Raw genomic sequence first — 13,985 nt, 5'->3', positions numbered from 1 at the left:
TGCTTCCATCAACTACTAGATGAAGGCTCTAGGATGGCATATAAGGTAGTCATCAATCTCATTGTAGGGGACGGGCATTTAAGATAGCCTCTCCACTATTGCTTAGATTCTTAGTTGGGGTAAACCTTGTAGGTCTCTGGACATTTCCCTAGTTCCAGTTTTCTCTTAAAACCTATAATGGTTCCCTCTATTATGGTATCTCTTCTTGTTTTCCTCTATTCTTTCGCTGACTCAATCTTCGTGCTCCCCCATGTCTTCCTATCCCCTCTGCTTCCCCACTTCTCTTCCTCCTAACTCCCTCTCCCCTCCCCCATGCTCCCAATTTGCTCAGGAGATCTTATGTTTCCCCTTAACCAGGGCACCATGTATGTCTCTTAGTGTCCTCCTTGTTTCCTAGCTTTTCTGGTGCTGTGAATTGTAGGCTGGTGATCCTTTGCTCTATGTCTAAAATCCATATATGTGTGAGTACAACCATGTTTGTCTTTTTGTGACTCGGTTACCTCACTCAAGATGGTTTCTTCTAGTTCCATCCATTTGTTTGTGAATTTCAAGATTCCATTGTTTTGTTTTTGGGTTTTTTCCCCCACTGAGTAGTACTCCATTGTGTAAATGTACCACATTTTCTTTATCCATTTTTCAGTTGAGGGGCATCTAGGTTGCTTCCAAGTTCTGGCTATAACAAATAATGCTTCTATGAACATAGTTGAACACATGTCCTTGGGGGCATATGGCTAAGATTGGAATTACTGGAATTTGTGGTAGACAGATTCCCATTTTCCTGAGGAACCACCATACTGATTTCCAATTTGGCTGTACAAGTTTGCACTTCCACCAGTAATGGAGGAGAGCCCCCCTTTATCCATATCCTCTCCAGCAAGCTGTCTTCCGTGTTTTTTATTATAGTCATTTTGACAGCAGTAAGATGGTATCTTAGAGTAGTTAAGACTTGCATTTCCCTGATGGCTAAAGATGTGAGCACTTTCTTAAGTGTCTTTCGGCCATTTTAGATTCCTTTCTTGAGAATTCTCTATTTAGTTCTGTACCCCACTGTTTAATTGGATTATTTGGTATTCTGATAACTAGCTTCTTGAGTGTTTTATATATTTTGGAAATCCACCCTCTGTCAGATGTGGGGTTGGTGAAGATCTTTTCCCAGTCTGTGGGTTACCATTTTGTCTTGTTGATTGAGTCCTTTGCCCTACAGAAGCTTCTTAATTAGAGGAGGTCCCATTTATTAATTGTCAATCTCAGTGTCTGTGTCACTGGTGTTATGTTCAGGAAGCAATCTCCTATACCAATTTGTTCTGGCCTGGTCCCACTGCCACGACAGCACCAAATAACACAGAAAGACATTGTATTAGATATAATGCTGTTGTCCTGTTAATAACATTTCTTATTGGCTAGCTCTGTCTTAAATATTAACCCATTTCTATTAATCTAAGTATTTCCACATGGTCTTATCTTACCGGAGAGCCCAGAGTTCTACGCTGTTGGTCCTACATCTTGAAACTCCTCCCTACTACTTCCTGAATCTTCGTTGTCTCCTAGTCCTGCCCATCTTGCTTTCCTATTGGCCAACAGTGCTTTATTCATTAACCAATAAGAGAAACATATTTCCAGAATGACATCTCCCATCAAGTACCTCCCACTTTCTCTTCTAAGAAATAAAGTGTTGCTGGATTTATGTGAGGTCTTTGATCCATTTGGACTTAAGTTTTATGCATGGTGATAGATATGGATCTATCTACAGTCTTCTACATGCCAGCATCCACTTATGCCAGCACCATTTGCTGAAGATGCTTTCTTTTTTCCATTGTGCAATTTAAGCTTCTTTGTCAAAAATCAGGTGTTCATTGGTGTGTCGGTTAATATTAGGGTTTTCAATTTGATTCCATTGGTCTACCTGTCTATTTTTGTGCCAATACTAAGTTGTTTTCAGGACTATAGCTCTATATTACGGCTTGAAGTCAGGGAAGTCAGCCCATTTATCATCTGTATATAGTAGGGCTACAATTTTTTTTTTAGTCAATCTTGTATCCTGCTAGTTTGCTGAAGGTGTTTATCAGCTGTAGGAGTTCCCGGGTACAGTTTTTCATGTCACTCAGGTAAACTAGCATATCATCTGCAAATAGTGAAAGTTTGACTTCTTCCTTTCCAATTTTTATTACCTTGATCTCTTTTTGTTTTCTTATTGCTCTAGTTAAAACTTCAAGTACAATATTGAAGAGATATGGAGAGGGCAGCCTTGTCTTTTTCCTGATTTTAGAGGAATCGCCTTGTGCGTCTCTCCATTCAATTTCATGTTGGCTGTTGGTTTACTGTATATTGCTCTTCTTATGTTTAGGTATGTTCCTGTTATCCCTGATCTCCCCAAGACCTTTATCATGAAAGGGTGTTGGAATTTGTCAAAGGCTTTTCCAGCATCTAGTGAGATGCTCATATGATTTTTTCTTTTTCAGTTTGTTTATATGGTGGATCATATGGATAGATTTCCATATGTTCAACCATCCCTCCAACCCTGGGATGAAGCCTACTTGGTCATGGTGGATGATTTCTCTGATGTGTTCTTGGATTTGAGTTGCCAGAATTTATTGAGTATTTTTGCATCAATGTTCTCTTTCTTAGTTGTGTCCTTGTGTGGCTTGTGTACCAAGATAATTGTAGCCTCATAGAAAGAGTTTGGCGATGAACCTTCTGCTTTTATTGTGGGGAATACTTTGAGATATATTGGTATTAGCTCTTCTATGAATTTCTGGTAGAATTCTGCAATCAAACTATCTGGCCCTGGGGTTTTTTGCTTGAGAGACTTTTGATTTCAGCTTCTATTTTGTTAGGGGTTGTAAGTATATTTATATTGCTTATCTGTTCTTGATTTAATTTTGGTAAGTGATAGCTATCCAGAAATTTGTCCATTTCCTTTAAATATTTGAAATTTGTGAAGTACAGGATTTCAAAGTATGACGTGAAGATTCTCTGGATTTCCTTAGTGTCAGTTGTTATATCCCCCTTTTCATTTCTGATTTTGTTAATTTTCATGTCTCTTTCTCTCTGCGTTTTGGTTAGTTTGGATAAGGGTTTGTCTATCTTGTTGATTTTTTAAAAGAACCAACTCTTTGTTACTTTCATTCTTTCTATAGTTTTCCTAGTTTATACTTTATTGATTTCAGCCCTCAAATTGATTATTTCCTGGTTTCTACCCTTCCAGGGTGAGTTTGCTTCTTTTTGTTTTAGAGCTTTCAGTTGCACCGTTAATTCTCTAGTGTGACTATTCTCCAGTTTCTTCATGTGGGCACTTAGTGCAATGAACTTTCCTCTTAGCACTGCTTTCAAAGTGTCCTGTAAGTTTGGGTATGTTGTGTCTTTATTCTCATGGAATTCTAGGAAAACTTTAATTCTTTTCTTTATTCCTCTCTTGACCAGGAATGGTGCAATTGTGAATTGTTCAGTTTCCATGAATTTGTAGTGTTTCTGCAATTTGTGTTGTTGAATTCCAACTTTAAACATGGTGGTCTGATAAGATAGTACTGGACTTGCTTGCACCCACAGGAAGAGGACCTTGGTCCTATATCCACCAGGAGAGGGAGAGAGCCCACTGGTACGAACTGGATGAAGGGATGGGTAGACAACAGTATAAGAACACAGTCAACAACGGAAATATCAATATGACGCAACCAGAGTCTAAGGACTCCACAGCAGCAAGACCTAACTTCCCAACACAGATGAAGCAGAAGAGAATGACCCTTAAAAAACTTTATGATGATGATAAAGACCCTTAAAGGGGTAATGAGAAAGTCCCTTAAAGAAATGGAAGAAAAAAAACAAACAAAAAATTCAAGCAGTGGGCTCTCTCCCTCTCCTGGTGGATATAGGACCAAGGTTCTCTTCCTGTGGGTGCAAGCAAGTCCAGTACTACGATGGTTCTACTTTTCCAGTGGGTGAAGGCAAGACTAAGATGTTGGCAGACACTGGATGAGCTGGTCTGTTGGGACTGGTTACCCTGTACACAGTTCCCAGCTCTCAGAAGCCTCAGAACAGGGGCCCAGAAGGCAAGCCAGAAACAGACAGGCCCATGTTTACCTCTTCCCATGGGTGGAGGTAGGACTTGGACACTGCAAGACTGGTTGGGCAGAATGCAACACATCTTTGCATCATGCAAACGAATATTCCACAGTATAAATGAATGTAATACATTTTCTTTTTTAATTTCTTTTTTATTTTACATATCGATCCCAGAACTTTTCTGTAGAGCTGGATTTGTAGAAACGTGTTGTGAAAATCTGGTTTTGTCATTAAATATCTTGTTTTCTCCGCCTATAGTGATTCAGATTTTTGCTGGGTACAGTAGTCTGGGCTGGCATCTGTGGACTCTTAGTTTTCGTAGAACATCTATCCAGGACCTTCTGGCCTTGAGGGTTTCCATGGAGAAGTCAGGTGTAATTTTGATAGGTCTGCCTTTATATGTTACCTGTCCTCTTTCCTTTGTTGCTCTTAATATTCTTTATTTATTCTGTATGCTAGGTGTTTTGATTATTATATGTCGAGGGGTCTTTTTTCTTTGGTCCAGCCTATTTGGTGTTCGGTATGCTTCTTGTACTTTCATGGGCATGTCCTTCTTCAGATTTGGAAAGTTTTCCTCGATGATTTTGTTGAATATGTTTTCGGCACATTTGAGCTGGGCTTCCTCACCTTCCTCTATGCCTATTATTCTTAGGTTTGGCCTTTTCATGGTGTCCCACATTTCCTGGATATTTTGTGTTATGGATTTGTTGGATTTACGATTTTCTTTGCTCGATGAATCTATTTCCTCTAGTTTATCTTCAGCATATGAGATTCTCTCTTCATCTCTTGTATTCTGTTGGTTATGCTTGTGTCTGTAGTTCCCCATCTTTTGCCCAGTTTTTTTATTTCCAGATTCCTTCGGTTTGTATTTTCTTTATTGTCTCTACTTCAGTTTTCAAGTCTTGAACTGTTTCCTTCACCTGTTTGTTTTTCCTTGGCTTTTTGTACTTTCTTTAAGAAATTTGTTCATTACTTCCATTTTTTGTTTGTTTGTTTTTTCTTCCACTTCTTTAAGGGATTTTCTCACATTGTGTTTGAGGGCATCTATCATTTTTATGATGATAATTTTTAAGTTTTTCCCTTCTGCTTCATCTGCTTTGGGGTGTTCAGGTCTAGTTGGTGTAGAGTCCCTGGATTCTGGTGCTGTTTGCTTGTCTTTCCGTTGTTAGGTGTTTTCTTGTATTGCCGTCTTCCCATTGCTTCTTCCAGTGGGTGCAGGTGGGGTCTCTCTCTCTCTCTCTCTCTCTATGGTCTCCTCCCCCCCCGGTGGGCTTAGGTGGGTCAGAAGTTCGATGTCTACAGCTCTATAGGATGACTCTCCTCAGGCAGGGGCCCAGCGATGCGGGTCAAAGATCAGCTTCTAGCAGAGGACTGGTGATGGGTGTCAAAGATCCCGTAGGCTGGGACCCAGGATCCCTGAGGGGATAGGCGGATCTCTGGCAAATGTAATACATTTTCAACTAATATTCTACAACAGTGCTAGAAGGAGAAAGCTTTATAATACTATCATTACCAATACTCAGTAAGATGAGCTATTAAAATAATAAGCCAGGAATATCTATTAACTAAGAACATTAACAGATTAGAAATATCCCCAGAACCCATATTAAAAATCTCGATATAGCAACAAGTGCTTCTAACTCCTTACTGTACTGTGTATGAAATGTCAAACAGGATTTCTCTGTGTATAGTCCTTGCTGTCCTGGAACTCACTTTGTAGACCAGGCTGGCTTCAAACTCACAGAGATCTTCCTGCCTCTGCCTCCTAAGTGCTGGATTTAAAGGTAGGGACCACCATGCCCAGCTGAAATGTCAACTCTTACTCAAATGTACAAACTTCAGATCATCTTCTTATGATCTGGCAGCAGCTGCTTGGATGAAGCCCCAACTGCTTGCTTTCCCTAACTATTCTTTATTGATCTCAGTCTTGTGATGTTGGTTCCTAGGAAGAATACAGAACAGTCAATTCCACGAGTAGTAGTGCTCTTACTTGGACAAAGAAATTCAGCCTGGATTATTTGGCCCTGGACTTCAATTCAGCATCTCCAGCCCCTGTGCAGCAGGTAGGAACGATTCCCAGGTGATTTCACTTTTGCTTAGTTTTTTTTTTTTTTTTTTTTTTTTTTTTTTTTTTGATCAAACCATGGGTATTTTCCTTAGATCTTAGAAGTACATACAAGTATAGTCAAAATGCTAAAATTAAACTTAATCCTGATACCCAGAAAGAATGAAATCCCAGTATGTTTCCTTTAGGGTATTTTCTCTGGGTATCTGTGTATAGATACATGTAATATTCATGCTCTTCAAATTTGGTGCCCTAATATTTATAGAAAAAAACTAGGCAGAAATGAGAGTGAAACACACACAGGCTCTTGAGGCATAGGAAGGGCTTGTTTAGTAAACAAGTAATAGTCTAATCATCTAGTTATTAAGGAATGGTGAAAGGAGCTCTAAGCTGAAGTGGATCTCAGTGAATGACCATGAATACAGTTTCGCCTCATTGGGTAGTATCCTCCTTTATATAGTAGAGATCATAAATAATGCCACCTACATCAAGGACTGTGAGGATTGAGTGATTAATAAGTGATATTAGTTATTAACTGATATCACTCACTTGACAGCCTCATGATGATGGCATTTGAACAAGGGGTGGTCATGATCCACATACTAAGAATGTATTGCTTTGTGGATAAAAAGCAACCTATTAAACAGAATGTATAGAATGATTCCATTTGTGTGTCTCTTTACATTCCCAAACACTGCTCTGGCATTGAAAAAAAGTCAGTGAGTGAGACGAGTGAGAGAAACAAGTAGAGAAGGTACATTTGTCAGTTTGAGTAAGCTATCCATTCAAAGTAGACAATTTCAGGTGCTTACAGCAACAAAGGAACATTTAGCTATTGCTACCAAGAAAGACTATTATAGACCAGGGCTTTTGTGTTACAACAATCTTCAATCTAGGGCTCTTGGCAGAGGAAAAGAAGAGAGACTGAATTCCAGGATGCTTAGTGTCAGTATACATCACTTCCATTTGCATCCTATTGATATAAGCAAATCAAGTAAAGAGATGCTTACAAGCATAATACACATATAGTATGAAGTTTCCATAGGGATGAGAGGAAGCAAATGTAATCTGCCCAAGTACATTTAAATTAAGATGAAATTAAAACCTTTTTGTTCTCCCCACTTCAGAAACTTCTTTCAGAAGAGCAGAGAGTAGACTATGTCCAAGTGGATGAGCAGAAGACACAAGCTCTCCAGAGTACCAAGCAGGAGTGGACCGATGAGAGGCAATCCAAAGTGTGAGAGGTGTGGGCTTGGGCAAAGTGTACAGCAGGGAAGCTTGGGAATATGTTTACAGTTTTTCCATTAAAAATACACAAGTGGTCAGTATAGTGCAAAACCAAGAGTAAATGTGTGGTTTGATAAGTATTGGCAAAACCTTAGAAAAGAGCTTATGCATTTATTTCAGAGACTCCAGTCCCCAATGTGGCAGAGGTTAATTTTTCCAGCCTCAGGGGTGCTTGCCTTTGATTCCATAGTCATAGAGAAAGAGAATGCTACAGTCACAGATGGAGATGAAAAAAATGTATAATTCATTCAGGCAGTGTAGGAAAAACAACAAAAGATTACAAAAATATTTTTCCAAATACCCTGTTAACGTTTTGTCAAATGAAGTATTTGGAGCAAAAGTTGGAACTAGTATTGATACCAACAGGATGACTCAATTTGCCTTCAGTATCTGAAATTCTGTCCTATTCCTCAGACTTAGATCATAATAATAAACTATCCTAGCAAAAGGGGACTTGGAGATGGTCTTGTCACAACTCCTGAAGACATAGTTGAGGAGATCAAGTCTAGCAATATTGGCAGGTGCATCTAAAGTCTTTACATCAAAGATTTCATCAGTCAGTCATTTCTATTTTCAAGACAATACAATTCTAGTGACTGGTAGTAGATCTATCTAGACATTAGGGAATGGCAAAAGTTGAAGTGTAACTCCTTAGTAAAGGTTTCATGAAGAACATATTAGATGATGACACTAGTACCACTGAAGACATGGCTTCAGTTTGCTATTCTGTTGCTGTTGCCCTTTGCCCAGCATGATTTTGTATGTATTGTCTCCTATCTTATAAAAAACATCAGAAGCAAGGACTATTGCTCTCACTTTAAGGAAAAGAAAACCAAGAAATAGAAGAGTGAACATATTACCTAAGATCACTCACAGAATTGAGACACAATGTCAGGTTTATAGTTGTCCAGACTGTCAATTGCAGTGTTATTCTTCTGCTTTATATTACCACTGAGAAGTCTGAAGACATACAATTGAGTCAGTCTTGGTGACCTGTAGGAAATACCTGCACACATAAGATGTGCCATCACTTCACGTTTTCATGGTGATCTGCACAGGTACTTTTAGTATTTGAATAGGAAACATTTCCAGTAAGGGGCTCTGTATGATGCTACAGTACCTTATGGTGGCCTGTCAGGAATCCATTCTTGATCACATAGTCTCCTATGCAAGAAACATTTTTATTTGCTTTGGGAGTTGATTGATGCTGGAAGAGAAATTTTTTAGCACCTCATGGAAGACATACATTGTTGTCAATTTCCTTATAAAGGACTAAAGCTTTTAAATGATAAAAATGACCAGAAAAAAATATTTATTCCTTTCTTTAACATCCTGACTGGTTTTCTCCTCTACTTGAGAAATGACTAAGTCCTGAGAATGAAAATTTGCCTATTTCCTTTATGGTTCTGGAGACTGAGGAACCCAAAACAAAAGTCACATTTGGGAATGTAGTGTTAGTTAATTTCCTTTTTGATCTTTCAGAGCACTTATAGATAGACGATATAACTGAACTGAGAAATGACCAGATCCAGCTCTGCCATTCCAGCTTTGCTATTATGTCTTATATGAAGATGGATCAAATATGCAGCCAGCTCTATGAAGATCAGTGAAGCCAGAGAAGTTGTAGGCTTTGTCATTGGGTGTCAACATTTCACACTGCCTCAAATGAAAATAAATGAAAAATATTTTTCATATCTTACAAGATATCATTTTAATTTTCAAAACAGAATGATGTGGATACATAATTTTTTAAATGAGGAAAATAGAGAAATTGTAAAGTATTTTAATCAAATTCAAGGACCTTAGTACACTTGGACCTCATATCCAGCCCCAAACCACAACACACAGGTCAGACCCTGTGAGGGGTTTCCTTCTCCTCCTTGTAACTGATAAATAATCACAGAAATTCCAAGCAGGAATCCAGGGCTGCAGACTGTCAATGCCTATAGATAGGAGCAGAGCTTCCCCAGGTACAAGATACTTGTGTTTGGATCCTTGATTACCTTGAAAAAGCTAGTGAAGAAAAATTATGACCCTAAGGGTCAAGAACTACACAAGGATGAAGGTAGAGTTTACAGCTGAAGTTGCCAGCGGGGAATGTCTCTCCATATACAAATTTACATTTCTAAGAATGTATTTTCACTATTGGTACATAAATAAAACAGCCCTTTCAGATATATTAAAAAACTGGAGTACCCTTAGTAGACAGTCTTTTACAAGGTAAAAGATAACATCACTTCCAGTATGTAAACAATTATGTCCTACTTTGATAAAACTGTGAAAGATGGCTGCATAAGAGCATAGCGAAACAAAGTACAAGGAATCTGTAACCTGGAAACAGCAAATGCTCCTAAGAAAGGTACCACTGAGACAAAGTGATGGCATCTAAATCTTGTTTTTAGTGGAGACAGCATATATATATGTATGTATGTATGTATGTATGTATGTATGTATGTATGTATATGTATATATATATACATATATATATATAAATGTATATATATATATATATATATATATATATATATATATAATGAGAGGGCTGTATTTCTAACCTAGGGCCTGGTGTTTGCTACAGGAATGATAGTAGAGGCAATTTTGAGTTAAATGCACATGACTAGGCTGTACACTTAGCAGTGGAAACCTTCCTGAGAACTCTAGGAACCAATTTAATAGGACAATGCTGTCATTAATTTCACTCTGTTTTCTGTAGCTCCTTTTTTATTTTATTTCCAGTGCAGGATGGGGAATAGGAGGCCTTCAGCCTGCAAGTTGGGAAAGCCGCAAACCCAGGACCGGTGAGGAGTTAAGCTTTTCTTAGGGAAGAAGAAGGTCTGAGAAACACACAGCCTGCCTATAAAGGCACAAAAATAGAGTTGGAATCAGTTGAATCATCATGGCCTGCAGTTCAGTGTCCAAACTTAAGAAGCCCCACAAACATTCCTCTTTTTAATGATCTCCTTAACTGCCCACCCCTGCCCTGTTCATAGTATCTCTGTACATACAATTGCACTGATTTTTCAATTTTATTTCACTTTTATTATTTCATTTCTGGCATTAATAAAAGTTTTATAAGGAGGAATTGTGACTGAATTTCTCTCTTATAATTTTAATTGAAGGAACATGTTTGAAAAGCTGAGTATTTGAGTAAAGACTTCATTATAGTTTACAAGTATGACAAAGTTAATCGTACTCAGGTGCAATGACATTCCTATGTTACTTGAGTGCAAATAGTTGAGTAGATGGCTGTCACAAATTATTCTATTCAGTCAAATCTTGACATTTTTTTTTCTTCATCAAAATCTAGATTCATAGCTGTGATGAGGGCTCAGTAGAAAAGTGCTTGTTTTGCAAGTGTGTGGACCTGAGTTGGAATCTTCAGAATATATGTAAAGTTGGGCACAGTATAGATTGTTCATAATTCCACAGAGGGGAAATGCGAGGCAGAGACAAGAGAGTCTCCATGCTCACACACAAAAATCACACACATATGCATAGAGAACAAAGAAAAATTGCAAGTATTGATTTCCACATTGGTTGTACAAGTTTGCACTCCCACTAGCAATGGAGGAGTGTTCCCCTTTCTCCACATCCTCTCCAGCATACTCTCTCAGCCAAGACACACAGGGGAGGGCCTAGGTCCTCTCCCAAATGATGTGACAGACTTTGATGATTCCCCATGGAAGGCCTCACCCTCCCTGAGGAGTGGATGGGGTTTGATGAGGAGAATGGGAGGATAGGAGGGAGAGGGAACTGGAATTAGTATATGAAATAAGTTTTTTTAGTTTAAATAAAAATTAACTAAAATTTAAAAGTATTTTGAAAAGAACCCTAGATTCATTTATGTCATAGGATATGCTGGAGAGCCACTGGGATAGGATGCCTTTCCCAATGTAAGGGGCCCCATCATGGGATGGCAAAATGGGACTTTCTCAATTCTCCACACACAAACCCCACATTCAGGTGGATGGCAAAGGGAAAGGAGTGATCAATTTCACATGTTCCTTCTTCTTTGTTCAGTCTGGTTTGCATCTACTACCCACTGTTTCTATTTCCATCAGTTTTAACCAGTGTTTGTCAATGTGTGAAACAAGACAACCAGTATTTATGTTGAATTTTATAATTGTTTCAATGTTTGTCCTTACATTTCAAAATAGTTTAATTATTTTGTTCTAAAATATGATATTTTAGGTTCATTTCCATACTCTTCAGTGAAGGAAGTCAGAATAGTGGTTAACTGTATGGAGAAACTGTTTTTTTTTTTTTAAAAAAAAATATTTGTTTCTATGTACAGGTGTTTGTGGAAGCCAAAAGAGGGTTGTCAGATTCCTTGAACCTGAAGTTACAGGCAGTTGTGAGACACACAATATAATATATGTGCTGGGAACTGAACTCAGGTTTTCTGGAAGAGTAGTAAAAACTCAAAGTATGACCTATTTCTTCAGCTCATGGAGAAACTATTATTGATTGGAAAAAGAAATAAAGAAGTTTCTGGAATGAAGGAAATATTCTGATTCTCAGTATTGGTGGTGTTCACATGGATGTGTATACACATAGAAAACTGATCAGTCTATATATCTGATAATTGTGCATTTGTTGCATATAAAGTATGCCACAACAAAGCAAGTTCCAGGATAAACTCCAAGGCCACAAAGAGAAATCCTTTCTTGAAAAACCACCCCTGCAATAAGTAAGCAGTTACCATGTAGGAGGGAAGAAGACTTTTGGGGCATTAGCAAGTTCCTGTAAGATACACATCTGTAAAACAACTATAAGATACTGGAAACATTTATTGCCTTAGTTGTAAAAGACATTAAGCAGCAAGACATTAAAAATGTTCTTTTCAATTGACAGTCCCATTCAATCAACAAATTTTAGTGACTACCTACTATGTGACAGTCACTCTTTTTTTTATTTTATTTTACATGTCGATCCCAGTTCCCTCTCCCTCCTTCCCTCCCTCCTTCCCTCCCTCCCTCCCTCCCTCTCTCCCTCCCTCTTATCCTCTCTCCCCCCTCACATGCATCCCAACCACCCTCCCCTCCCATCCCCCCACCCCATTCCTCATGTAGGGCTATGCTATCCAGGTGGGGTCATGTAAATCATAACAGGCACTCTTGAAGGCACTGAAGATACATTAGAAGACAACTAATGCTATCTTTCATGAAGGTACTTACATTGTAGTAGGTTATGGTGGGCACTAATAGGGCTTTATCAAATCTCCAGGGATCCTTTTCTCTATTTAGTGTGCTAGTCCCAACCTCAATGTGTTCCTGATTCTGAGAGCTAGCATTTTTGAGACTCTTGATTTTCTTCTTCTGTTTCTCCCAATTTATAGAACCTATTTTTAATAATTCTTGATAAATAGCCACAGAAATATTTCCTGACCTGCTCACTCTTCTAGAATCTAGCCACTCTGCACTGAATGGTGAAGACTGTGTGTCTTCTAGAAGTTGGGCAAGACTAGACAGTCATGATCTTGGCCACTTACAAACAGCAGAGTGGACACTGACATTTAAGGTAGGGGCATACAAGGCAATACAGCTCTCTATTAGCTTTCTTTCTTTGCTTTTCCTCTCCTGCACCCTCCTTTGTGTGATGCAAAATTGAGGTTTTAACACAGAAAAAAGTCCCAATGTCACCAGGATCTTGTTCTAGCTTCCCTGTGGCTCTGTGGTTTTTGTCAAATGAATTGAAACAAGGATCTGGAGAGATGGCTCAGTGGTTAAGAGCAGTTGCTGTTCTTGAAAGGGACATAGGTTTTGTTTCTATAACCCACATGACAACTTACAACTATCTGTAACTCCAGTTCAGAAGGATCCGTTGCACTCTTCTGAACTTCCTGGGTACAAGACACTCAGATAGTACACATACATACATATGCATACAAAACACTCATACACACAGTCTTCAGACAAGACATACAGAGCATGGTGTAGAAGAAAGAATTCATTTCAGAGTAAAGAGAAAGACACTTTGAAGAAGTGAGAATGGACCATTGCAACATCTATTTTAGGCAGACTTTATACTGTTCCTAAAGTCTCTAGGACAAACAGCTTTCCCTGAGAATCTTCATCTTGTTCAAGAGATTAATTGGTCCATTTTGATTGATGCTATAGGCAATGGTATGTTCTTATTCTTTATTGCATAGCTTCTTGCTGCATGACAATCTCACAAGGTTAGGGTTCCTGAAAGCAGGTTTAGATAGTATTTGTCTTAGGGGTACTATTGCTGTGATGAAACATCATGGCCAAAGAAACTTGGGGAGGAGAGGATTTATTTGGATTACAATTCCACATTGATGTCCATCATCAAAGGAAACCAGAACAGGAACTCAAAACAGGGCAGGAACCTGGAAGCAGGAGCTGATGCAGAGGACATGGATGGCTTGTTCCTCATGGCTTACTCAGCCTGCTTTATTATAGAATTCAGGACCATCAGTTCAGAGGTGGCTCCACCCACAATGGGTTGTTCCTTTCCCCCATCAATTACTAATTAAGAAAATTCCTTACAAGCCTACCTACAGTCTGATCTTATGCTCAGTTCATGAGGCTGGATATTTCAGATGGCCTTT

At 38.7% G+C, this 13,985-nt stretch overlaps 1 long non-coding RNA gene across 1 annotated transcript; it reads left to right on the top strand.

Annotated features, from left to right (window-relative positions):
- Positions 1-5,988: 5,988 nt before the first annotated feature.
- LOC127217399 (uncharacterized) lies at positions 5,989-10,493 on the top strand. The gene is made up of 3 exons (XR_007834092.1): positions 5,989-6,122; positions 7,252-7,368; positions 10,148-10,493. It is a non-coding gene; the product is annotated as an uncharacterized LOC127217399 (long non-coding RNA).
- The last annotated feature ends 3,492 nt before the right edge of the window (positions 10,494-13,985 follow it).

The sequence above is a fragment of the Phodopus roborovskii genome, unplaced genomic scaffold (genome assembly GCF_943737965.1).
Source record: "Phodopus roborovskii unplaced genomic scaffold, PHOROB, whole genome shotgun sequence".
NCBI classification, from domain to species: Eukaryota; Metazoa; Chordata; class Mammalia; order Rodentia; family Cricetidae; genus Phodopus; species Phodopus roborovskii.
This window is presented reverse-complemented; position numbering and strand designations above follow the sequence as displayed.